This window comes from Stenella coeruleoalba (genome assembly GCF_951394435.1).
Source record: "Stenella coeruleoalba genome assembly, chromosome: 10".
In the NCBI taxonomy this organism is placed as follows: Eukaryota; Metazoa; Chordata; class Mammalia; order Artiodactyla; family Delphinidae; genus Stenella; species Stenella coeruleoalba.
The window spans coordinates 89,268,881-89,296,560 of NC_137156.1; positions in this window are offsets into that span (position 1 = coordinate 89,268,881).

Sequence of the window (27,680 nt, forward strand, 5' to 3'; positions counted from 1 at the left end):
GTCTTAGTTATGGAGGGTAAAACTAACAGGACGAGTTCAAGGAACAATATGTCTATGAGTTTGTGTTTGTGAATGTGTATATGTATTTTGCTATAAAAATTAATGTGCATATAGAGGTATAATCAAACTTCTTTTCTCAAATTTACACAGGGTTTTCATGATTTTTAGTGTTTTTTTAAACAGAAAGTATTATCTTGATATTATTTTTTTCTAAAAAAAACCTATGTAACAAACCACGCAAGAGTTGTTGAATTGCAGGTGATAAGAGGCATTAATAATCTTCCCAGGATGTGATGCCTGAACTACTAATGGTGACATTCAGTTTTGTATGTGTCCTGAAGAAACTGGCAAAACCCCAAGTCTGACAATTCACTTCCATATGGGAGCTACCCACTGGGGGAGGCATGGCAATCCCAGCAAAATGACCTTCTGGTCTTGATTATCTGGATAACCTTGGGTTTGTAGATTAATAGTTTTTCAGCATGCTGTCTTTCTGGAAATGGGTATAATTAAACTTGTCACTCAAGGGTACTGTATGATTTAATCACTTAATATTAAGTAAAGCTCTCTGAGATCCTTAAGCAAAGATCCTATGCAGATGTACAATATCATTATGAAGACACAGTTCTAGCTTCTTGCTGAGCTCTGAGAAATTACACTGCAGAGACTCTTTCTAATACCCACAGAAAGCTACCCTGTAAATGTCAGTATTTATAAAGCATTTCAACGTATACTAAATACATTTTAAAGGAATATAGTTATGGTGTAAATTAAGACATTAATATAAATGCCATTCAACATTTGTTTCTGACAATGGATAGTATTACAACTTTTTAGGCATGTGATTCATTTAGAAATAGCTTTACATGTACCCTTTATTTAATAGTGATTCATTCAACAGTAGTATTTAGAAATTTTGGAACACGTCAAATTCCTACTTCTTGGAGTAAATTTATTTCCATATGCCTCTAAATATATTTTTATTTCTATTTATTTCTCTCTATATGTAGTATTTATTAATACATATCTATAAAATTCAAAATGCTTTACACATTTAAAAGCAAAAGCTGTAGTCTAATAATATATGGGAATAGTCTAGCAAATATTTATTTCTTGAAGCACTTGAGAGAAATCTAACCAGAGACAGAAAAACCTTATCCAATATCAAAGACTGTAGGAAAGGAAAGAAAGCAATGGAGAATGGTAACGATTCCATAACCCTGCCCTAGGTCGCATTGCTCCCTTGTATGCTATTAGCCTTCATAATGATTTCTGTAGGCTTTGAAAGCTTAATAAGCAAGAGTACACATATATTTTATGCCTATGGTGAATAAGTAGCTTTATGTACACAGATGATTACAAATGTATCATTTCTAACCTCTATTTCTAGAGAAAAATATAACTTTTTCACTGGCAATTTGAAGAGCTGTGTTGTATAGTGAATTACAATAAAAAGTTGAAGTACAAAAACATATCTCTTGGGCTTCCCTGGTGGCGCGGTGGTTGAGAGTCCGCCTGCCGATGCAGGGGACACGGGTTCGCGCCCCGGTCTGGGAGGATCCCACATGCCGCGGAGCGGCTAGGCCCGTGAGCCATGGCCGCTGAGCCTGCACGTCCGGAGCCTGTGCTCCGCAATGGGAGAGGCCACAACAGTGAGAGACCTGCGTAATGCAAAAAAAAAAAAAAAAAAAAAAGCATATCTCTTACTAATGCTTCCATGAACCATGCTGTTTCTCGGTGAGTGTTTGACATTTATATATCTACAGTACATAGATACTCTACAAAGCTAGACACTAGGGCAAAATATACCGAGTAGGTATTGCACATATATTCTCTATTCTGTTTATAAAAAGAAGTGACATATTAATACTACTTCTTGCTGTGGTTATCCAAAAAATGCCTATTTGCATCAGAACTGTTCGGTATAATGGTCACTGTTTTTGTATATCAGCCCTGACACTTTTGATTGATTTATGTGTATTGGAGACTTTGATAAATGGAGTGGGCATTAGTTACTATTATTCATTTAAATTTTGCTAGGCAGACATCTATAATCATTTCATGTGCTGAGCACTTAATTTAGGTATCGTGAAATTCAGCAAACAATATACCTGTGCTTAGAGAACTTGCAGTATTATGGAAAGAAATGAGAGGAAGATAGCAGGAATTTCAAAAAGCTGAAAAAGAAAAAAAAAATGCACGGTCCCATCTGTGCTTGTATATTTCTGAAGCAAAAATGCCTCTCCAGGATAAGAAAAAAGGAAAGAGATGATCTAAGTCTCATCACATGACCAAAGTTATATTGACCACAGAAAGTATTTTAAAGAGAAATTATATTCTTGTCAATTTGGGGCTGTTGCTTATTCTTCATATAAAACCTTGCAATTTTTGTTTTTCCTATTAGCTTGCATTTGGCACATAGACATATTTTGTTTTTTCCACACTTTGTTGAATAGCAATTTTAAAAAATTTAATTGGTTGCCAACAAATTTCACATAAAAATTTAATTTCCAGCTCCTCTTCTTGGGCAATCCTGAGCCTGTGTTTGCAACAGTTGAGTATCAGATGCCACAGGTAGAGATTGAGGCAGGTAACCACCCCCTAGGATCCCCCCATTATCTCCCTGACCTGATTCACTCCACTCATGCACATTCTCTGCCTGAGCCTTAGAGATGTCTTGTTTGGGACCTATTGAAAATTGCTAGTTGCTTTCAGATGTTCTCTCTGTTTATCTATCCATGTTGAAGATTATATGTTTCAGTCTTTACTCAGCCCTTTTGATACTCTAGCAATAACCACCATTTATTGAACATTATCTGAGTTCAGAAAACCCTTCCTTTATCTAAAAAGGAAGAGAGAGTAAACATTTTAGGGTTTGTGGGCCATATGGCCTCTGTCACAACTAGTCAGCTCGGCCAAAGCAACCACAGATCATATATAATGGGTACAGCCTGTTCCAATAGAACTTTATCTATGGACACTGAAGACTGAATTTCACATAATTTTCACATGTCATGAAAACTTATTCACTTTTTGATTTCCTTCTAACATTTAAAAAAAGATAAAAATTATTCTTAACTTTCAGGCCGTAGAAAGCAAGTGGTAGCCTGGGTTTGGCTTGTGGGTCATAGTTTGCCCATTCCTGATCTATGAGACAGTATTCTAATTTCTATTCCTGGTAATTGTAAGAAATAACAATTGCTGTTTAATTTTTCAGTTAGAAAGGTATAGTTATCTAACACTGGGAATCTACTCAATGTTGAGCCCAGATAATTGAGATGGAGAGAGAGAAAGAGAGGAAGTTGTGTTGGAGTGAGAGGGAAAGAGAAAAAGAGAGGGAAGGGGCTAGGTCTTTAATAACGCTGGACATTATTGTCCGAACACAGTGGATACTTCTAAGGATAAACTACGCAATCAATAAAATTGTTAAATATTGGTTAAAAGATGAGTATGAGTTGAAAGTCCTTACCCAAAATGGTGACTTTCCATTCTTTTCCATCCTTTGCCTTCCAGGCAGTGTTCCAATATGTCTAGTTGTTTCCCAGAAGCACAGAAAGAAAGGGCTCTTTTAAGTCAAGGATTTATTTACATTCCCTCTTGGCAACCTCGGCCATGTGAGAATGCTTGCTAAAGAGTGGGCATGTTACATAGTTTGAATTCCCTGGAGGAATGACTCCTTATTATTCTTATTTCAGCCCAGTTGTAATGCGTGTGAGTGTGCATTATTTACACATGAATGATTAAACCCTTCCACCTTAGTGGCTTTAGTCATCTGATATAACCTCTGAGAATCCTTCAATACTTAAATCTTTCAGTACAAGTCACTTACAAATCCATTTCATATGATGCTCAGGAAAAGCATTAAATCAAGCCAGTGTTCTTCACTGTGGATACAATGAGACAGAATTTTGCCCTTTAAAAAGAGGCCATCAGCAATATTATAACCAAGAAAATGATTATTTTGTATATTTCTTTGTCCACTTTATTGCAGGGAAAGGATAATAAATAATGAGCTCAACTATCTCCCTTATTACGCCAGAACCAATACCAAGTAGCTACTGTTTGGCAGAAAACATAGTTCTTTTTGAAGTTTGCTGTTTTATCATCAATCAAGCCAGCTGGCCTGGTTTAATTCTTATAGAGAAGCAGAAGAAATGAATAGTCCATTTCAGGAGTTCACTCTCAGCTGTGTTATTTTAACAGCTATGGAGGGTAGGGGGTTCCCTTTTCTTCTCTCTCTAAGTGCAGAACACCTCGGCTTCTCATGAATGAGGAGAGCCTTCACTAATTGCAAAATTGTCCAGATTAGACAAGCTGTGAAAGGAGTCAATGATTCTGCCACAAAAGATTGCATTTATCTTTTAAAATTGTTCTTAAATGCTTCATAAGGAATAATCAGATAGCATCTGAGAGTAACTCCATCTGTGGATCATTCTTGACTCAGAGTAAATAAAAAACTTGCTTTCAATAAGATTCTTGAAACTTATTTTCACTAAAGTGTCTCATTTGTATTGAGTTGGGTTTGAATGATAGAAGGTGAGATTCCATGTAGAAAGAATGAACAATTGGGTAGAATTTGTAGATCATTTCACAGACATTTATCTCTTTTGTTAGGCGTGCTGTTTGTCCAAGGTTGTATAATCAGACTGCTTTTCCCTTCAGCTGCGGACACGCATAAAAGGAAAAGATTGCTTTCAACCTACCCCTAAGATTGTTACCTCCCATAGAACCTTATAAACACTGGAAGCAGAAAAATCACTCACTAGCAGCCAAAGGTTACATACAGTATCTTCCCTGACATGTGTGCACACACCCGAATAACAGCTTGGACGGAAGGAATAAGAAACGGTGAACAATTAGTTGTAGCATAAATGTTCAACAATGCAAAGCTGAAGACAAGCTATGGTGAGGAAACACAATGAGGTGGAGTGGGAGAGTTCCAGGAAGGAACTGATAAGAAAAATAAGATAATGAATACATAAAACAAGATGAAGTTGAGTGTATATGATGGGATCCTGTTTTTATATGTATACTATAAAAATTTATAGTATATATAGTATATAAATATAGTATACTATATATACTCAAGTAAAAATTTAATGAGTAACTGTATATTATATGATTTTATAAATTATAATTCAAACACTTATAGTACAATTTTATTACAAATTATATAACTTTATTTATATTTTATATACTGTATACAAATACACTTATGTAGATTTAATTATATAATTATACTAAATATATATTTGACAATGTTATCATTGGAATGAACATATGTCTAATTATAAGTATTTATATTACATTTTAATGTCTTATAGGCATACTACAGATAGAGTTTCTGTGTGCAGTTGATGCTGCAGTTGGTTGTTCTGGAGGAAGAGGAGTGGAGGTATGTCTGTCTGAGGGTGGAGGGGCTGAGCTTTGGGAAAAAGTGGGGATGGGATGTAGCGGGGATGGGATGTAGCAGGGAGGGCTGGAGGCACTTCCTTCTTCACTTTATATGTTTATATGTTACTTGATTTAACCTCAAATATCGTTATTATGATTTACTTCATAATAAAAATCACTTAAAAGGTTTAAAAATATGAAGAGCAGTAGCTGTGCATGTGCTGTTCTCAACAGAATTCCTAGGAGGAAAGGCAGTCCCACCTAAATCTAACCAGCTCTGGAATGGCAGCTGGAAAAACGAGAAGGGGCATTTGCCCACCTTCACGTAATACCCAGAGAAATGCCTTCTGTGTCTAGCAGACAGCTCCATCCCTAATCCATGGTTTGAGAAATGTGTTAAGTACTTAACTACATAGTTTTTAACCTCTGTAGGCATCTTGAGAATTATCTCCTTTTTCTAACTGTACTTCCAGACACTCTTGGATATACTGAGTCTTAAAAATAAAATTTACCTTTCTAATGTGTGCGGGAAATTTTCAGGATCTTGGAAAAATATTCAGCTTTCTTTGAGTTAAATAAAATATCTGAGGTGTTTTGTTTTTCTTTGAGTTTTTGTTTGTTTGTTTGTTTGTTTTTTTTGCGGTACGCGGGCCTCTCACTGTTGTGGCCTCTCCCGTTGCGGAGCAACAGGCTCCGGACGCGCAGGCTCAGCGGCCATGGCTCACGGGCCCAGCCGCTCTGCGGCATGTGGGATCCTCCCGGACCGGGGCACGAACCCGTGTCCCCTGCATCGGCAGGCGGACTCTCAACCACTGCGCCACCAGGGAAGCCCTCTTTGAGTTTTATAGAGCTGGATAATTGTCTTTTCAGTTTTCCTACATTTGAGTATGTAAGGATATAAATCCATTCGAACCTGTTAAATTTGAAATTAAATATTAATGGCTTAAACAAGAGTAATGGCAAACTCTGACAAGAAAACATCCTTTGTGATTGTATATGAGAATGCCCTAACTTAACTATAAATTCTAAGTCATAATCTCCCATCCCTATGGCTATAATTGGCATAGAGAAACATTAAAGGATCTTTCAGTAATTGTTGTTAAATTACTGAATCATAGGTTTTCTCAGCTTGATAATTAAAAGTATTTCAAATACCAAACTTAGTTTTGTAGATACTAAGTATTAAGCCATTCGATGATAACTAGACCTTGCTTAGTTATTTTTAAATTTTTCCACTTAGTCATTTTAGTTATGACTGTATGGTGTAATTTATCAAAAGCACAATGAGAGGTTATCAAACTCTCATTTCAGTAAAAGAAAGAGGAACATTACCCTCAAGAGATAAATCTTTCATTAAACTTTACAAAGACCTTAAGCAGTCTCTACCCCGTTTATCATTTCTAGTTCTCTTAGCATGCACCGGCTGCCTATGTTTAGAAAGCAGCACAGGGCAGACAGCCAAAATCAGGGTTGATGGCTGGTGGAATGGATGAAACTTCTGTTCCATTTTTTACATGTTCATTCACCTTAGAAAATCATTTTAAAATCAACCATATTTGGGGCTAAATTTTGGTAACGCACTAAACTATTAAATAAATCATAGATTTTTGGAACTATGGTAAAAATGACTTTATCACAAAAGAAGAGTGTTCAAGAGAGGAAAAAAATCCACAATTTCTTTTACATGCTCATTAAAAACAAAAACAAAAAATTACTTGTTTGATGTCAGCATTCTTGTAACAATTTGGTATTTTTCTTTGCTCTCAATATATGAGTAGAGTCTTTTACGTTTACAGTCACTCTTTTTCTCTTTTCTTTCTTTCTTTTTTTTTTTTTTCTGGCCACACTCTGTAACTTGAAGAATCTTAGTTCCCCACCTAGGTATTGGGGATTTCACTGCCCTCAGTAGTGAAAGCACAGAGTTCTAACCACTGGACTGCCAGGGAATTCCGTCTAAGTTATTATCTGAGGAGCACTTGTTACAATTTGAAATTATCCTGTTTCATATATCTAGTGCTTTTTATAGTCTGTCCTCCCCTGTAGAATGTAATTACGCTCCTTGAAAGCAGGGACTTTGGCCCATCTAGCTCACTGCTGTATTCTGAGCGCCTCTAAAGATGCCTGACACATAAAACACATTCATCATATTTTTCGGTATATGAATTGAATGAATGAATGGAGGAATGAATGAGTGAATCAAAAGTTTTAAATGCAGTACATCAAAAGACTATTAATCTCAAGAGCAGAAATAGTTCACATTTGAAGGTTTTCTTGATTTTATATGCAAGGGCAATACAATGAAAAATATATTTTAAGGAGAAATTGGATATTAAATCACAACTTAAGTAACATTCTTTATATTATTTTATTCACTGAGATTACTTATTGAAGTTTTAATTTCTATTTTTACTGTCCATTCTCATTCAACAAGTTTATTTAATATCTAGCCAATATTTAGTAACTACATTAGGTGCTGGTGTCCAAGAGTAAAATAATGCAAAATCCTTGTTCTTGCAGAGCTCATAATTTTATGGGGAAGATGGAAAAATAAATAGAAGGTCGCAATGAGTGTGATAAAATGCTCCTATAATAGCAAGTGAAGTGTGATATAGGACAACAGAGGAGAAGCATCTGTGAATGGGGATGTCAGGGGCGGTTTCTTGGAAGACGTGACACTTCGATTAATCAGGAAGGACAAATGGGAGTAATTCAGATGAAGAGATCAAAGTAGAAAGACATCTAATCAAAAACATTATTCACAAAATTCAGGCAGTAAATGAGAGATGAATGTGAATTGGGAATAGCAAGAGGTGAGGAGAGACATGAAATCTGGAGTATGGAGACCTTTACATGCCTCGGGTAGACCTTTGCACCCTTTACGGAGGATTACAATGAATTCCTGAAGGATTTTAAACAGAAGTGACATTTATTTTTCACTTGCTTATTCATCCAAAAAATAGTTATTAAGCATGTGCTTTACACAAGTCACTGTGATAGGTGCTAGATATATGCTGACAAATAATACATAGTCCTGACACTTGAGAGATGTGTAGAATTGTGAAAATTTAATGCACTACACTGTTAGCTGAATGTGAGTGTAGATGAAACAGAGTTGATACATTAAAAAAACTGTAGTCCAAAGGATATTTGCATTTTAGAAATATCACCCTGAGAGCAAAGTGGAGAATGATTTGAAAACCCATGATGATGCTGTTCCAGAGATCTAGGCTTGAACTAAGGGAAGGAGAGTGAGGATGGAGAGAAGAGACCCCCAAGACTGGAACCGTTTGAATGTAGGATGACCAACTTCTCAAGTTAGTCCCAGGCAGTTCCAGGGTTTAAGGGAAACTCTCATGTCTCAGGAAACCCTCAGTCAAGATGATCAATCAGTATGGTTGATCACTTTAGTTGAATATTGGCAATGAAGAATGTTTTTCTCTTTAGTATATGCCTTGAAAGGTTGGATAGTGGTGGTATGCCAGCGAATAGAAAATACAGTGTTAGAAAACTTGTGCAAGGGGCAGAGTAGGAGGTAAGGATATGATAAGTTTAGGTAAATATGAATTAGAGGTGCCTATGAGATATTGAAATGGGGATGACCACAAGAGAGTTTAACATGAGTCCTAAGCTCAGATAGGTCATCTGATTGAATAACATTTTAGAAATCGTCAACAAGAAGATGGTGGTAGAAGCCATAGGAAAAGGTGAGATCAAGTAAAGTGAATATGTAGAGAAGTGGGCTTGGGCAGGAACCTGAGAAATAACAACAAACAAATCTATCTTTCCTTTCATGATATAACTACAAGTTGGAGACTATATATTTAAGATATATAGTTTCCCTGTATGTTGTAGGTTTGTTTTATCAGGATTTGCATTGTTTTCCATAATTTCCATAATTAATACTCAGATATTCGGTGTTGGGTTTTTTTTTAAAACAAAGTAAGTGTTATAATAAATCATAGCCTCCTTAATGATTCGTGTCTATGTAAAATACATACCAAATCTAAACCTTTCATTTAGATTGTCTACGATTACAATAGGCTTCTGTTCAAAATCTCTATTAAAACTCAAAGTTATAATTTAAAAGGACTGCCAATGACTAGGTTATGACTAGATTTTGATTATAAACCTGGGTAAAGATGCCAATATGTTGAATTACCAGTTACTGCACCCTAATTTACTATCCACCTACCCAACACAGCCTAAGGAATAGTCCAGTTTAAAAAGAATTATCATGCTTTGGGAATCATAAGTCAGTAAAATGTCTCCCCTCAATTTGGGAAAAATCATAGGATTTCAAATATTTCTTTTAAAAAGTAAATTAAACCAATGACAATTGAAAAAAGGCTATTTGCCACTCTCTCCATAATTTTCTGAAACAATGCACAGGATAACCCCCTATTTTCCAACATTTCTTCTTTCAAGTCTTTTCCATTCCCCACCCTCTTAGATGTTTTCTAAATAAAGTGAAGTCTACAGAAGGTATGTGGCCTTTATACAGTACTCATGTTTCTGCAAATAAACAGAGTGACTCCTGAAATTTGCAGGTTTTTTCACATCATCTAACTTTTAAAAATTATAAATGCAGTGAAAGTTTGTATATAAATCTAATTCAAAAAGACTTTAAGTCAATGATCTTCCTCTCCGAACCCTACTCCTGGTCTTCCCCCCAAGGTAACCAATATTAGCTGTTTTACCTCCTAATCATAAATATATATATTTTTAATATAAATGTAATATATGTATATTTATATAAATATATATGACTTTAAATATATCCAAATTCCTCCTGTTCAATATATATATATTATATATTATATATAATTATATATCCTGTTCTTTTTTATAGCTATGTAACATTTCACCAGTATTTATTCAATTATTTTCCTATTGATTGGCATTTAGATTGGTTCAAGATTTTGGGGGACACACAAAAATTCTCTAATAAACATCCTTATATACACAGATCTTTATATTCTATTACTTTTATTTTTGAAAGAAAGATTCTAGGTTTGAGAGTCTTTATATTTTAACTTTAATATATTTTCCCAGATTACTTTCCAATAAGACTGTGTCAGTGAATGCTCTCATAAGCAATGTATAAATAAAATGACCATTTCTCTTGAGAAGCAATTTACTCTTTAAAAAAGCCACACAAACATTTCCTTAGCATTTGGAAACTCACAGTGAGGCTGATTACTACCTACTGTCACCACTACTATTATTTACTAATATTCAATACAACCAGTACTCCTAAAATTATTATTACTAATACTATATTCATATGAAAGCAGGGGCTATCATTTATCGTACAGAAAATACCATTTTTATAATCCCTTTACAAGTAGCATTTTATTTATTCTTCACAGTCATTGGATGAGCTGGACATTAATATCGCTATTAAGCAGGTGAAGGGTTTGAGCCTCAGAATGGTTGAACAATACACATAAGATCATACAGTCAGTAACCCCTACCTCTGTGATTTGAATCAATTTCTTTGCCTCACTGAATCCAAAGACAGTATTCAGAACTCTTTGCAACAGTGGATACCAGGTTTCCTCCTCCGTCCCAAACACACACACCTAGAGCAAAATGACCTGAGGCACCAAAAGTGCCTTCTAGTCTCTACTAAAAATCATTTACTAAGTGGATAAGAAAGTCCAATTCACTTGTTCTATTTTAAATATTATTCTCAGATTCATTGTCTCTTTTCTTTATACCACCATCATCTACTGCTCTAAATTTAGGGCTCCATGAATAATTTGTCCCATGTAAAGATAAGAAACAAACATATTTCCTCTTCTGCAGATGAAATATACCTTCTCATATGTAATCATGTGCTATTTACAAGTTGTTGCATCTCAGGAATTGATACCAGTCCCTGGTTGTTGAATAGTCTGAGGTAACATATCTAGCATAGAAGCTTGCATTTAACAAAACCTACAGAAATGCATTACATGGTGGACCAATGAAGAAGTATTTGATGGAGAACCAAATTCTTTGATTCAATATATGAACCTCCTTAGTTGATCTAGGGTATGAGGAGGCGTGTTGGAACCAAATAATTGAGAATGTTGGGTTATATATGTTGGGTCCAATGAAATAGTCAAAGAAGTGAACTAAGTTATAAAATCTTCAAGGTGAAGTAGCGTAGAAACAGAAGTCAAAACATAATGTAACATTGTCAAATGTTAGGAATGTTATCAGGAATACATAATGTCCAAACATAATGTATTCCTAAATCTGACAAATCTTCCTCCCCCGGAAACACAGGGGAGGAAGACAGATAACTCCCTAGTCAGAGACCCAAAATTACAGAGTTGTTTCCAGATTTGAACCAACTGTGGCTCATTGCCAAGTACTATCATGGTGATGGCCTGGAAGTGTATTTGGGTGTTCCAATCCAGGGAAATATATTGTGATCTTATTGTAACGTCATATTGGAGGCAAGAATGGTAGGATATGGGCAGAGGCTTATAACTGTTGGCCTGATTCATTTCTATACTTGGAATAACTAGATACTCCAAGATCTAAATAGAAGGTGGTTTTCTAAAGTCCTTAATCAGTTCCTTAAAGGGTTTTAGAAGTCTTTAAATGTGTCATTTGATCAAGGCCGTGAAAATATCTTTATGTAAAATGAATCAGTGTAACACATCCTGCTCTAGCTATTATTCAACATAAAAGTCTCTAAGAAATTAGATTTTTAAAAATTTCTACTTTTCTTGAATCCCCATTATTACTTAATTTTGTGCTTCTATTTTGAAACATCTTATTCTACCACATTGTATTTCATGTGCAAAATATGCCACACATCTTTATTATTCAAAATAAGATCGTGTTTAACTCTCAGGTACCATTGGCCCTTTTCAATACAACACTCAATGTGGGTAATTTTCCATAGTTTGACACCCTCCCCATACACACCTGCTTTAGAATTCTGTGTACCACAGAGGCAAATTTTAGGAGCAGATTGAAGATCCTGGCCTCTGCAGAATTCCTCACTCCTTGTGTGCTCGGGATCAGAAAATCTAAACATTTGGTCAATCCATTTTACCTCTCAGTTATCACTTTGCATCCCTATATTCTTCTTAGATAATCTTGCTTGAATGTTCTAGTTAAAGATCTGTCTGAGATCAGACGAGATGGGGCGCATTCAGGGTGGTATTGGGATTGACATATATACACTAATATGTATAAAAATAGATAACTAATAAGAACGTGCTGTATAAAAAAATAAATAAATAAAAGAAAATTAAAAAAAATCTGTCATTGACATGTAATGTTGCAAAAGACTGAATGCAAAACAGATGTGAGAGTACAGCTGAGTTCCATGTAGCCAGATATTAATGAGATTTACAAAGATGTAAACAGTCACTCTATGCTTTGAAAAATATAGTTATTTTTACTAAAAAGTATTTGCTAACATGTAGTTTATTACTATTATTTTAAATGAATTAATAAACAAACAAAAAAGATCTGTCATTGGGAGGATGATTACTCAGAGCAGCCTAACCCTACATAATTAAGAAAGAAAGAAACAAAAGGCAACATTCTCCCAGGGCCCAAGGATTCCCACATTCACAAAGGCAGTGGAACCTGATTACCTTTCCTATGAGTAAAGGAAATAAAAAGTACACTTTTTTTTTTTCTGTTGCTAATTCTGTTCCAGTAAAGAAGCAACAACAGAGTTACTTCTGCTTTAAACTGTTATCGTGACTTCCTGCCATACAACCATGTGGTTTAATCTTTTCTTCTTTAGGACTATAACTATTTAAGAGCAATGACTATCAAATTCCAACATAGCAAACACTCACTGTGCAGTGATTCCCCTTTTGCCTAAATAATTTAGTCAGATAACATGCATGGATCATATCACTGTTTCCCATAATTCCATTCATAGCCTCACAGTACTTCTTAAGATGGCCCTTTCTCAGGCTACTATAATCATTCAATTGGAGTGGACCAGTAGATAGAACACATTTTCCACACCTGGCTCATTTGGTATCTTCTAAAGCGGGCAAACACATTGCTTTCAACATTATAGACACCCAGCCCTGTTTAATGAATTGTCTTGAAGTGAAACAAAATAAACTCAATCAAATTGCAGAAACTTTACTGTTTCAAAGGAAGTGGATATTCAGTGTTCACATATAACTATTTTTTCAACTATCTTTTTCCAGTAAGAGGCTTATGCAGCTTGAATATAAATTCAACACTTGCAACCACACACTTAAATTTTGTTGAAAATATCTCATATACCATCTGAACCAAGGAAAGAGATCAAAGTCAGCTTTGTAAAGTATGTTACCTAGGGCAGAGTCACAGGTCTAGAAGAATGAGAAAAGAATATGTTACACTGACTGTGCAGTACTTAATTTAATGTTCTATTCAGAACTTGGAAGAGATCAGACTTAACACAAATTGAAACTTGAACTTAAAGAGGCATGGCAGAGCAGCAACTTCATTCCCTTTCTTCAAGAAAAAGAAAGCTCAGTTCTCTTTCTCCATGGCTGTCAGTGCTGACTTCAGTAGCATGTCCCATCATTTTATGTGTGTGTGCTGGAAAATTTTGAATAAAGATATAATACTCCCTCAGAAAATAAAATATTGTGTCAGTACTGCAAACCTATTATAGAAGTATCTGAAATTTAAGTATTTTTATAGGTTTATTCTGTAGCATTGACATTTATAATGTTTTATGTATCACTCTTCTGCCTTGCTGTCTTTAAATAGTATTTATTTATTTTTGTTTCCATTTTATTTTTAAATTTTTCTTTTATGTATATTTATTGTTTTTTATTAGTAGCCTCCATTTATTTAGCATTTTATTTTGCCAGGCAATATATTAAACATTTTACATGGATTTAAAAAAATTATTTATTAATTCATTTAGTATATCAACAGATGTTCATGAGTAGCAACCCTTTCAGACTTTTGGATACAGTGGCAACTAAGACAGGGTAAGGGACGTACCCTTATAGAGTTAATATTCTAGTATGGTAAAAAAAAATACATAATAGTATAATAGCTGATGGAGATAAGGGCTGTGACAGAAATAAAGGAAATGAGTAGGAGCTTTAAAGGGTAGGTGGATGAGATAGGGCATGAATATGGCCACGGTGGCCAGGAAAAGCCTCTCTGGGAGGGAGATATTTGATCTGGAATCTGAAGGCTATGTGACAGCATGTGATGAGCAGGGAGAAGGAAAGCATTTAAACAAAACGAACAGCAGCAGGAAGTGAGCATAGAGGTTGTGCGCAACAGAAATCAGACCAACATGATGAAGCATAGTAGAGAGGTAGGGTGTGGAAAGCGATGAAGTTGCAGAATAGAGGCAAGATAATCTGGGGCCACACAGGTCATGGTTAAATGTTTTGATTTCAGTTATTTTACAGTGAGGAGCCATGTAAAAGGAAGTTGCCTGATTTGTATTCATTTGAAAAGTATCCTTTGAGGGAAAAAGGGTAGAAGTAGCGAGATCAAACAGAAGGCTACTACTGTAGTCAAGACATAAAGTGATGATTTGAACTAGGGTTAGGGTCATAGGAACGGAGGCAGTGAAAAGTGGTTGAAGTTTTTGGTTTATTTTAAAGGTAGAGCTAATAGTATTTGAGTGTGTTACAGTTAAAAGTATATCAAAGAACCAATAGGATTTGAATATGAGAAGTTGAGAAAAATCAAAGATGACAACAAAGATTTTGGTTTAAGCATTTGGAGAAACAGAGGTTGCCCTTTACTGAAGTGGAAAAGACAGAAAAAAGGTGCAGGTTTGAGGGGAAAATCGAGTGTGTTTTTAGGCATATAAAGTTTGCTATGTCAATTATGCTCTTGTGTATATAAATCTGGAAATAAAGGGATTGGTCCGGGATAGACGTATGCATTTAGGAGGATCAGTTTATTAATGTCACCTAAAACCATGGTGCTAGATGAGATCACCCAGCAAGCAGAGGAATAAAAAAAGTCACAAGACTAAGGAATAAAAGAAGTCACAAGACTAAGCCTGAGAGCTCTCCAGATTTTAGATGTTGGGAAAATGAGAATATTCAGCAAAAGAAACAGAAGAATCAACCAGATGAGAAGAGAATTAATCAAGAAAGGATGGAACCCAAATGCAAGTGAAGGAGAAAGTGATTCCTTTCAAATGCTGCTCAGAGGTTGAGTGTCAATAAGATAAAGTAACCATTGGTTCCCCACTTGCAGCGTAAAAGTAATTTCAATTCAGTGTTAGGTACATTAACTTACTGGAGTGAGCTCAAAGCAGACAGGAGAAATGGAGTGAAAACTCTAGGAACTGATAATTGTCATGATGATTATTGCTGCAAAAGGAAAGCATTGAAGTGGTGGTGTAGCTGGAGGGAGACATGGAGTCAAGAGATAGTTTCTGTTTTTTTGGCAAGTGATTGCAGCGTGTTTAAATGTTATTGAGGATAATTTTGTAGAACTGAGGTCAGAAAACGTTTGCTATAAAGGGACAGTTATTAAATGTTTTTAGCTTTGCCAGCCAGACACCTGTTGCAACTATTCAACACTGCTATTGTAGTGTGGAAGCAGCTGTAGGTTATATACCAGTGAGCAAGGCTGTGTTCCCATAAAACTTTGTTTATGGACACTGACCTTTGAAATTCATATAATTTCATGTGTCATGAAATATTTGATTTTTTTCAACCATTTAAACATGTTAGAATCATTTTTAACTGAGATGTCCAGCCAGGTTTGGCCCCATGAGCCATAGTTTGCTGACCTCTACAAGACAAAATTTGAGGCTGCAAGAAGAGGGAGGAAGATTTCAGGAGCCAGATCCTTTCATGGGATGAGAACAATAAACGATAGAACAAGTGGAAGGTTGGCCTTAGGTAGGTGCTTCTGTCTTGATGACAGAGAAGGAGAAGGCAGAGTATATGGGTACAGATGCAGGTTAATTGGTGGGTTGGTAGTGGAAGTACATGGACGTCTTATTCTGATCTTATATTTTCTTATGGAAGAGTTTAAGCAGCACCTTTAGCTGACAGAAGCAAGTAGATGGAAGTTATGGAAAATCTGAGCAGAGAGTAAAAGTTTCCTAATAGGAGTCATGTAGAATGAGAAAGTGAATTGACTAGAGAAATGTACTTACTGCTAGGCAAGCACTAAGAGTCCACTCGAGATTTCTGTCAAGAATTTAACGCAACATCTGTCAGCTTGGCTGCACATTTTTCTTCAGGAATATTCAGCTGCTTAGACATAGGCCCTGAGTAGTCAAAGGCTTGTATTTAGCCAGATTTGGTACCTTGCCAGGTGAGATGATGGAAGGATAGAGACCATGTGAGTTGAGAGTATTTGCAAGGGAGTGATTACAGTGATTGACCACGTAATTGAGCTGGGTAAGAGCAAAAGTGAGGACATAATGGAGGTGATGGAAAGTGGAAAGGTGGAAAGGCCAATAAATTGGAAGTCACAGTGAGAAGGGAGAATTTCTGGAGGCAGGATACTAGAGAGACTGAAATGGAAAGCAGGGAGGGAGGTTTTAGAGAGGACAGTGTTTGAAATACAGATTAAGGCATGGATATGTTTATTGTTAATTGTAAGATCAGAGGTATAATCACAGAAGTAGGTGGCAGAAGTGTGGAGGATAGGATTTTGAAGCAGCTGAGGTCTAAGAAGAGATATTTTAGAGAGAGTAATGCATTGGAAATCTCATCGATGAAAATGTTGAGATCACTAGATTATACAAGAGTGAAGGGTGGGACATGGAGACAGGTATCGATTCTTCAAGGGCTAATTCTTAAAGGATTTGTCACTTGCCCAATTTAATGCATATGATAAGTGACAGAGTCGCATGGGGAATTCAAATTTCTAAAAATAATGCCCATCTTTTTAAGCATTATAATATGCTACTTCCAGAAATTTACGTCTGCATGATGTAATTTACACTAAAAGGCAGGCTATATCTATTTAGGAACAAACACCTGAATATTTCCATTTAGTCTGCCTCTGTCTATCTCAGTGCACATACTGCTCATGACCTAAGGGAGGCATCCTCCTTCCTGACCATACCTCTTGCCTTCCATATTTGTTTTAGGCATCAAGTTTTATCTTCTTGGAATCTTGAAACTGCCCTAAAAGTCTCCTCCTGCACCTTCTTTATCAAGACCCGAGTCGCCTCCATCTCCTCCTCCTCCTTCTTCCTCTTCATCCTGCTTAATTCCTGTTGCATCAGGAGTCTAAGAATATCTTAGTTGTTTTCAAACATCTCTTATATGTTACTCTTGTCTTTCTAATAACTATCCTGTAAGTTCTGTGAGGGCAAGAATGAATTTTTTACTTTCCATGTCCCACTCAAACTTAATAGGCTCTAATCACATAGAAGTAGAACTTTTGATTGATTAAACTTGTCATCAAGCAATATCACAGAAAAATTTCAATTATGACTTAAATTCACTAAACTATAACTGACACCTAAAAATCTATTAAATCAATAAATAATAAATTTCAGAAATGGCATAAAGCACAGACAATATTAAAAAGGCTTCATAGCAGACATTTGGTATTTGGTAAAAATGAACTTAATTATAATTCTATGAATTCATATTGGATGCACGATTGTCCTTGTAAAAAAGTGTTCATCTTGTCGCCTTTTTTATTATTTAAGAGGAAATCTTAAAGGCCAAAAAACTTGTGAAGTTTAATAATTAAAGTCAAGTAAATGTTCTATCTTGTTATTAAGGAAATTGGAGGCAATTTTGTGAAATGGAACACTAGAGAAAAGTTTTCAGAAATAGAAAGTGGAAATGACAGAATGACAAAAGATAAGAGCTATTCCTAAATGGCTTATCTTTCAGTTTTTGAAAGATAGAAATTTGGGTTGGTTCTTACTTATTTCATATTGTCTCTAACAAGTGCTGCAGGGGGTAGTTGAGTCAAGGGTAGTCATAAAAAACAAAGAAAATTTTGTCTTCAAGTCCAGTACAGACTGGTGCTTGGCTCATGGTCTTTTCTTTAGAGAACGTGACAATAATGATGAAGTATCAAATGGACCTTTATTCCTTTCTTTCTGTAGGAAAGGTCTCAAATTGTAGTTATGTGATTAATTGACTGTTGTCATAAGTTATATGGAATTATATTTCTTTCTCAGATTTTACTTTTTCCCTCCATTTAATAGTCTGATTTATTTTAAAGGCTATAATGTATTCTGGCAAAATCCATTTAATTTTGCATTATCTGTATTGAATGCCTCTAATAAAAGTATTAATCAAAAAAGCATGGGAGAGTATCCCGAAAGTGATAATGAAGCTTAGGGTTTGTTTTATGAATCAGTCCCATTTTAATAATTTTTCAAATTTATATGGTTTAGATAAGAAACCTGAGACAGTGGAATGTCCTTCATTAAAATCACACTGGCCAAAATAACTGTGACAGAGAGATATATTTCTTTCCATTTGTTGTGTATATTTATTCTTATTAGTGTCTGGAGTAAATGAATATAAGAGAAGATGTTAGCTAATCTAGAAGTTTCTCATAAACAGTAACTACTTTATTCAAATAAAGGTAGTCAAATATTAAAGGATATATTTTTTTAAGTGAGAGGAATGTTATTTTATATTTTTCATTGGTTTACAACTTGTAGTTCATATATACCTTATTAACTCTCTTTGCTTCTGTTTAATTTGACCCAGAAAGCCTATGGCAATAGTAATACAAAAACAGCAGCAACTTTGAATAATTGTGTAGCAGTTAACTTTGTGCCAGGTCCTGTTCCAAGAGCTTTATAGCTAACGAGCGCTCTCCAGCAAAATACCTTCCCTAGAGCGTGAAATGCTGTAAATATAGTGAAAGGCAAAGGCAGTGTTCTTCCTTGATGCTTCTTACATCTTTTAATATTGAGGTTCTTACCTGTAACATCATCTGCAACATCCAGCCCCGTGGATTGTAGTCACTGCAATGAGGTTTTATCGTCTCTGAATTTTTCTTCTTCCCAGTATAGTACTTTAAGAAATTTTACAGGTACTTCCCTGGTGGTCCATTGTTTAAGACTCCACGCTCCCAGTGCAGGGGGACTGGGTTCACTCCCTGGTTAGGGAACTAGATCCCGCATGCCGCAGCTAAAGATCCCACATGCCACAACGAAGATCCTGTGTGCAGCAACTAAGACCAGGTGCAGCCAAATAAATAAATATTTTTTTTAAAAAAGAAATTTTACAGATAAAATCATTAGTAGTGACTACAGTCCTTTTGGGGGTATGTCAGGTTGACAATAACTAGGAGTATTTTTTTAAATATATGTTCAACACATTGGTATTTTATTTCAGGGTTCAGAAAGACTTTAGGTAGTTAGTGTAGCTCATTCATCCAATTAGTTCTAGAGCATCTTCTTTTATACCTTTCTGTTTGCAATTTTATTTCTCACATCTAGCATTTTAGGCCAGACCTGAAATAATGGACCTTCAAATAACACTTGTTGAATGAATGAAGACGGTGGTTGTTCAGAGCATTTCAGCTTCTCTGGTAATGGACAACTCATTTCTCCAAAGGAATCATTTGCTCTTTTGATTCCTGTAGACCGCTTTTACAGGATACCTCAGAGTAGCCCCCCCACCAAAAAAAAAATCATAAAGCTTAATCAGTAAAGCATTTCCAAATGTCTTATTGACATCAGTGAAAAAAGAAACTTACATTTCATCTTAATTCCTTTTTAATTTTAATAGTTATTGTTAGGTAGACAGGATCAACAACAGCTTAATAGGGATCAGGAGCTGAGTGTGTTGACATGCACTGGAATGCGTGTTGATCAGAATTACTGTTTTTTTCTAGAGAAAGTGTAGTGAGTGAATGTTTTTATTGTTTGATAGGCAATGTAATGTAATTTATATTATTATACATGTATTTTCACAAATTTTCTTGATAATCATGATCCAACTTGGCACAAACATGTTGCTTCTCCAAAAACAAACAAAAAACCATATACCTGCCCACATTTTTTTTCTCATTTTTTGACAATCTAAAGCAGTTTTTTTTTGTTTTTTTTTTTTGCGGTACGTGGGCCTCTCACTGTTGTGGCCTCTCCCGTTGCGGAGCACAGGCTCTGGACGCTCAGGCTCAGCGGCCATGGCTCACGGGCCCAGCCACTCCGCGGCATGTGGGATCCTCCCGGACCGGGGCACGAACTCGTGTCCCCCGCATCGGCAGGCGGACTCTCAACCACTGCGGCACCAGGGAAGCCCTAAAGCAGTTCTTTGTTTATAAGTCTAAAGTTAAGACATTGAGGTAGATTTTTTTTCTAGGTTTTTCAGGATTTTACCTTTTACTAGGATAAAGTGGTGACAAATTAATTGCCCAGTTTATAGAAAACACTTTCACAGATTATAAAAATATATGCTTAGTTTCACACACTCGAAGTAATATAATCCTTAAGAAAAATTATTCCCCTTCTACATTCTTTATTTTCCAGAGTCATTCTTTTGTCTTTTGAGAAATTTTTTTCTTTTCTTTATATTATTGTTTTGATTTTAGAGAAGTTTGATAAGTAGTTCCTAGTTCAAGAAATATTTGGCGGAGGAAGTAATTTATATAGATTTTAGCTATTGTCTTGGAGAAAGAAAATGCTAGGTTTTTATCTTTGATATACCAAACTATGGGGTTGATTTGATTGATTTAATTGAGCAACAAGTTAATTTGGTGAGATGTTAATTGAATGATTAATTTGGGACAATGTATATAGACCTCAAAATCCAATTGCTTTGTTTGAATCCCAGAAGATTTTATTCCCGGTTCAACTCAACATTTACTGATGACCTTTGGACAAATCACTGTCTGCTCAACAGACATCAATTGACATGCCAGATGCTTTGCTGGATTCTAGGGAAAGAAGATTATCAACCACATTTTCTGTCTCTGTTCAGGGAATTTAAGTTCAGGTTTGTGTGGAGTGGTCAAGTTTTCCCTATTTTCTTCTTCCATCAGTCCAAGGGTCTCAAACTCCCATTTCTGTTTCTACCAGGATCATACAGATAAGCTGAATGACTGAAATAGATCTCATGCCACATCATAGGGTGTGGCAGGGACCCTGGCCTCAGAAAAGCAGTTGATCTTTCTGAAGTAAAAATAGTCCCTCAGATTGAGGGCATCATTGCCTTGCGGAACCATATGCTTAGTGCTGATACATTGAAGTTTTCATGAAAAACTAGAATTGCAGAACTTTATTTGAAATACCTTGATTTCTTTAAACACTGACAGCCAATTCCAAAATTACCCAAACAGTCGGTAGACCAAATATTTTCCTTGGTGCAGACCAAGGGAAATATTTCTGGAACTAGTTGTATCTGGGAGCTCCCAATTTATTATTTTCATAGACGCTCTGTTGGACAAGAGTGTTCAGTGGATTTGCTCCATTGTCTTGCTTTGGGGGATTTCCTCTGAACTAAATAACATCTTCCTAAATCTGTATCTTATTTTCTTGGTTCTGTGTTTAACTCCTAGTGTTTGGTTACAAAGTGTTAGCTTATTCTCCAGTTTAATTTATGAGCCTAGCCTCTCTAAATATGTAAACAACAAATGCTTGGGTGAGTTGTAGAAATTTAAATTGTTTGCTCTTGTGCCAGTACTTGAAATGTTTGAAGTCAATATCTTATTGCTATCTAATAGTTAATTACCTGGGTTTTACAACTTCTAATGGTGAGTTTTCAGACTGCACTGGAACTATATCTATATCTATCTATCTATCTATATACACACACACACATACACCGTTGTTTAAATTCTACTTCATATGGAGCTTAAATTAGACATTTCATTTAATGAGCTACTTAAATAATTTTCAAGATTTTTTCATTGTCACCTTAATTATCCCTGTTACTTTAAGTGGTGCATGTTCATGTTTTTAGTTGATGAGTTCATTCTAGAACAGTAAGGATGCCTTGACTTTATTTCTGTTGAATGAAGATATATGAGTATTATAAAATCATACAAGATTCAACCAACAATGGAGTATATAAAGAAATAACTGCAAGAAATAAAGATTCCAAAGAGATTTGTTCAAAAAATATTTTATTTTGAATCATTTGATTTATATAGTACTACTGCTGAGTGGCTGAAAATAAACCATTATGCACAAAATCTATTTAATATCAGTCTGACAGCACTAGTTCCAAAAAAAGTGGCAGAATTATATTCTTCTGTCATCTTAACAACAGAGACTGATGTTGACCATAATTAAACTAATTGAACAGTAAGTGGGTGCTGTATAATTCAATTAGTGCATAAAATAAGAGAATTCCAGCTGCTTTCTTTTGTTTTCCTCTAGAATATGTTGATCTGGAACTTAATTACAATTCCACATTGATTTTATTGTGTTTTCAGTGTGTTTGAAATTACTTTTCAATATAAAAAAGTATTTTTAGCAGGCCAGCTGAAAGACCAACATGGAAAAAGGTTGCAACTCTCTTTTATGGAACAGAATCTGTGCAAGCTGAAATTCTCCTTTTTTAACATGTATGGGCACTCATTTAGTGATTGAGCAAAAGCACTCTGAGACAGAGAACTTGCATTCAAGTATAATTTACTAGCTCTGTTGTCTTTCGTAAGTAACTTAATCTCTCTCAGCCTCAGATTTAAAATAGGATAATAATAACCTCTTCCCTGGCTAGTTGTTATGAGCATTAAATGAGATAATGTGAGTAAACTGTCAGGTATTAAACCTCGGACATAGCAAGTGTGAAGTAAAATTTATCTCCCTCCATCCACCCCTCAGCCCTCCCTCCTTACATCCATCCATCTATCCATCCATCCATTCATTTCCTCACCCTCACCGTTTGTGGATCTGGAGAGGTAGAATAGGCATTTTTATGAAGAAGATGATTCATTACATTGTCTTCTGATAATCTCAACTTGCCTGCATTAGGTAGCATTTCTCATGTATAAAGTTTTTATTCAATATTTTTCAACTAAAAAATACCCACATATCTGAATTCAACAAATACAATTAAATATTTCTAGGGTTGGGGCTGAGTTTTCTTTTCAAGACTATATATTTTTTAAAGCCTAAAGAAAGGCTTTCTGTTATAAAGATCTTATTTCAAGAATATATGCTTTGTGAAATTTGGGATCATTAATTCATTTTAAATAACAAATATTTATTGAGTATACCTGATACCCAAGGTGTTACACTTGGTGTAGAGCTATAAAGGGGAGTCATGATACATCCATTTCCCAGAGAGCTCTTTTAAATGTCTTGAATTCCAAAACTGAAGAGATTAATGGACATATTTAAGAAAACAAACGGGCCAAGTCCTCTACCTCTGGAGTCTGGATTTGACCTCAATTAAAATATGATGTTCCCTTAGGAAATTCTGAGTATATAGCAAAATTGTAGTTAGTAACTTTATACATAAGTTTAATAGTTACTGAGAACCTACTAATGTTATATAAATGAGCCTAAGATAGCCTCTGTGTATTGGCCTCTAGGTTATTTATTTCTTTACTTCAGGCTGAGACCCTTTAGCTCAAAAGCCTGTTGGTATCAAACTCAAATTTTTACACATCCAATTATTTTTTAAAATAACCCAAAAAAATTGATTTTTGAGCTGCTTAGAGATGCCTGCTTTGCATACCTCAGGAAAAGTTTGCTCTGCAGATGTTACCCATTGATAAGACAGAGCCTTGAGAGATAAGGCCCCAAGCTGATACCATCCTTTGGTGCTCTCTGACCCAGAGACTCCCAGCCTTGCTGCTGAGAGTTATCACCTAAAAGCACCCTCTTCTCCCACCCCTCCCCCAGGACTTCTCTTACCCTCCCCCCCTTCCAAATGGCAGCCTCTGGAAGGTCTTATGCTGTGAGGCACCTCCGCTCTAATGCAATCCTATTTTAGTGCCACCCAATAGAGCTTGGGTCATATCACCCATATCACTTCTCCTAGTCACATTCTTTCCTTGTTCAAGCTCCAATCCATTGAACTCCCTACAACTATGTGCTAACTACTGTGAAGGCACTAAGATAAAAAGGTAATGTGACACAGTCTTTGACTTTGAAAGAATGTATAATCTGGCTGGGGAAACATATTTATGAATTGTTACTCTCTCTTGCAGAGAGGTATGCAGAGATAAAAATGTGGAGCACAGCTCAGTCTGGGGTATTGTAAGGAAAAGCCTCTTAAAGCAGATAAAATCTGCTCTGTACCTTAAAGACTAATGAAAATTTTACCAGGTAAAATGAGAGGATACAAAATTTTTAGGTAGGAGGAAAACAGAAACAAAAGAATAGCAGTGAGAAACTGCTTGATATATTACCATCATCATTTCCTTCATCATTGTCATTACCATTGATTGAAAGTCTACAGCAGCACTCTACAAAAACTGTCCCATTTCTTTCTCATAATAAACAGTGAAAGGCAAAAATTATTATTCCTGTTTTTAATTATGAGGAAACATGCTTAGAAAGTTAATTAACTTGGCCAAGGTCACAGTGAGTAGATCAGTGAGCAGTAGAGAATACACAAGGTCATAGCTGTCTCCACTGAAAATACACGTTCACTGTTCCCAGGGCTCATGGTTCTTAACTATTTTGTTGTCGTGGCATTATTTGATCATTTCTATATAAAAATTGTTCACAATGCACATAGATCATATATCTTATATTGTCAAGGAAGTAGCTGTATCCCTGCTTACAAGTTACTGCTTTACCATAAAGTATGATGTAGGAAAAGATGAGAGGTTGTATGGCAAGGATACATAAAGACTACCGCATTGCCCACGTACAGCTAAGGAGATTGGTCCCTTCTGTAAGACTTAAAGAAACACTGATGTGGTAAGACTATTCTTTGTCTGTGTATGGCAGGATATGAGATGCAGTTGGGAAGGGAAAGAGAGGAGGTAGAGTACCTGATAGGGATTTGGTGCAGGAGGTCCAAATGAAAGTATCAGGGTCTTATTCGTATGAGATGGATTCACAAATAAAATGGTGAAACCACTTTAAAGGTGGCTGATTGAATGGGTTGAAAGAGAGTGAAGAGGGGAAGTCTTGTTTATGTCAAGTTAGCATCACTAAATGGAATTAGCGTCACTAAATTGAGTTAGCATCACTAAATGGAATCTGAGATTGGGAACACAGAAGGAGGTCACTGGGGTAGGGAGATTGCATGTTTGCTTGTTGGGAATGGACTGGCTCACACAAGAAGAGCATGCAAAGTGAGTTAGGCCAAAAAAATGGAAGCTCAGCAGTTACAACTGTTGTGAATCACTCAATGGCTGTTTATTTGTGGCTTCTTTCACATTCAAAAGTATCCCCATTGGACAATAAACTGTATTAACGTGTACAAATCAGTGAAACCTGGAGAAGCCCTGCTTTTTAAAAAATATTTATTTATTTTTGGCTCTGCTGGGTTTTTAGTGCTGCACATGCGGGCTTTCTCTAGTTGAGGTGAGAGGGGGCTACTCTTTGTTGCGGTGTGCGGGCTTCTCATTGTGATGGCTTCTCTTGTTGCAGAGCACAGGCTCTAGGCATGTGGGCTTCAGTAGTTGTGGCACTCGGGCTTCAGTAGTTGTGGCTCGTGGGCTCTGGAGCACAGGCTCAGTAGTTGTGGCTCGTGGGCTTTTTTGCTTCACAGCATGTGGGATCTTCCTGGACCAGGGCTCGAGCCCTGGATTCTTAACAACCGCACCACCATGGAAATCTGAGAAGCCCCACTTTTAACTAATGGGTGTTAAAACTAGTAGGAGGAGATCATGAAGTAGTTGGAGAAAAGCTTTCAGAGAAGTAGGAAGCAAAACTTTACTTAGGTAACTCTTCATAGCCAAGGAAAGCTGGTTCCAGGAAAAGTTTCCTTAAAGTGAATCTACTTAAAGTGGAGATGAGTATATCATAGAAATTCTGGAAAATTGTTTATTGGCATGTTACCTTGAAAACTGAAGGTAATATTATGAAAAGGTTTATTTTCTTTTATATTATGTTTTATCTTATATTGATTCTATTTATATATATTTGTATTTTATTTTATATATGAATGTTTATTTTATAATATTTACAATTTTTCATTTTATATTTTATTTTATAAAATGTTGGTGGGAATGGCAACTGAAAGCTGATACCTAAAATAAGCAGTATCTGAGTTATATTTATTTTTTCCTAGAACATTTTTGTGAGAAAATTTTCTTGTGGTGTAAAAGAGTATTCTTCACTTTTTAGTTTCACAGCAAATGATACAGAACATCATATTTTCAAAAATATTCAAGGACTTCTCGAGCTTTCCCAAGGACTTCTCTGAATCTTTTTACCTTTAAGTCATTTTCTTTTCAAATGATAATTCTTTCATCATCCCTGACAGTGATTACCTATTTAATCATTAACTACTCTACTTGCCGTTAAAATGCTATTTATAAATGTCTTGAGGTTTAAAGAAATCCTACAATATCACTTTGTTAACTTCATGAAATCCTGCATTTGTTGCAAGATTTGCAATTTCACCTTAAACTTTCATTGTACTGTATTTAGTTTGGATAGGAGATTCAACAGAGATATAAGCCAGTATTAAGTGGTGAGAATATTTTAATGGAGATTAATTTTATATAATCAGTTAGAGAGTAAGCATCTTATTTTATAGCAGTGTTCACTTCACAGCCTCATAACTGTGGATATACCCATATTGAATCCTCAGATAAACACAACCACTTGATTTTTTTAAAATTTGTTTCAGGCAATTGTGAATTTAGATATTGCTGAAAGGACTGTAACTCTTGACTTTATATTATGTTTTTTGCTGGAGAGTGTCATTCACTTGCTATGCTCCAAACTTATGTTCTTCCTCCAGAATATAGATCTCTTCTTATTAGTGTATTACACTTGTGTTATTCATCACCATCATCACAGTTTTACAACTCAAAGGACACTAGAATCAGTAGTCTGGATTCTATTGATCACATGGGTTATAAACTCTTTTGGGGCTACATATCTTTTGGTAGGAAATATATTATCATCTGGTTCATACATTTTCAGTGTCTAAGTAGTCTTGTTAATGTAGAAGTTTATCTGTAGTATTGCTCTTGAAGAAATATCAGTCACATGGAAAGCGGGGCATCCTAATTAGGAAGAGTTAGCTGAGTGGGAGATCCCACTTCAGTCTGCCCCTTGCCAGAGAAACTGAAGACATATGCAGTGTATCTGGAAATACGTTTGTGCTATGGCCATTGATTTTGTGCCTGAGCACGAGCATGCATTCTAGGACCTAATTGTAAGGGCAGCGATGAGGATTAAAATGAAGGGGAGAGTTGGCTGTTCATCTTTTACAATCAGGATGAAAACAAGCTTCCTATGGTTTTGAAAG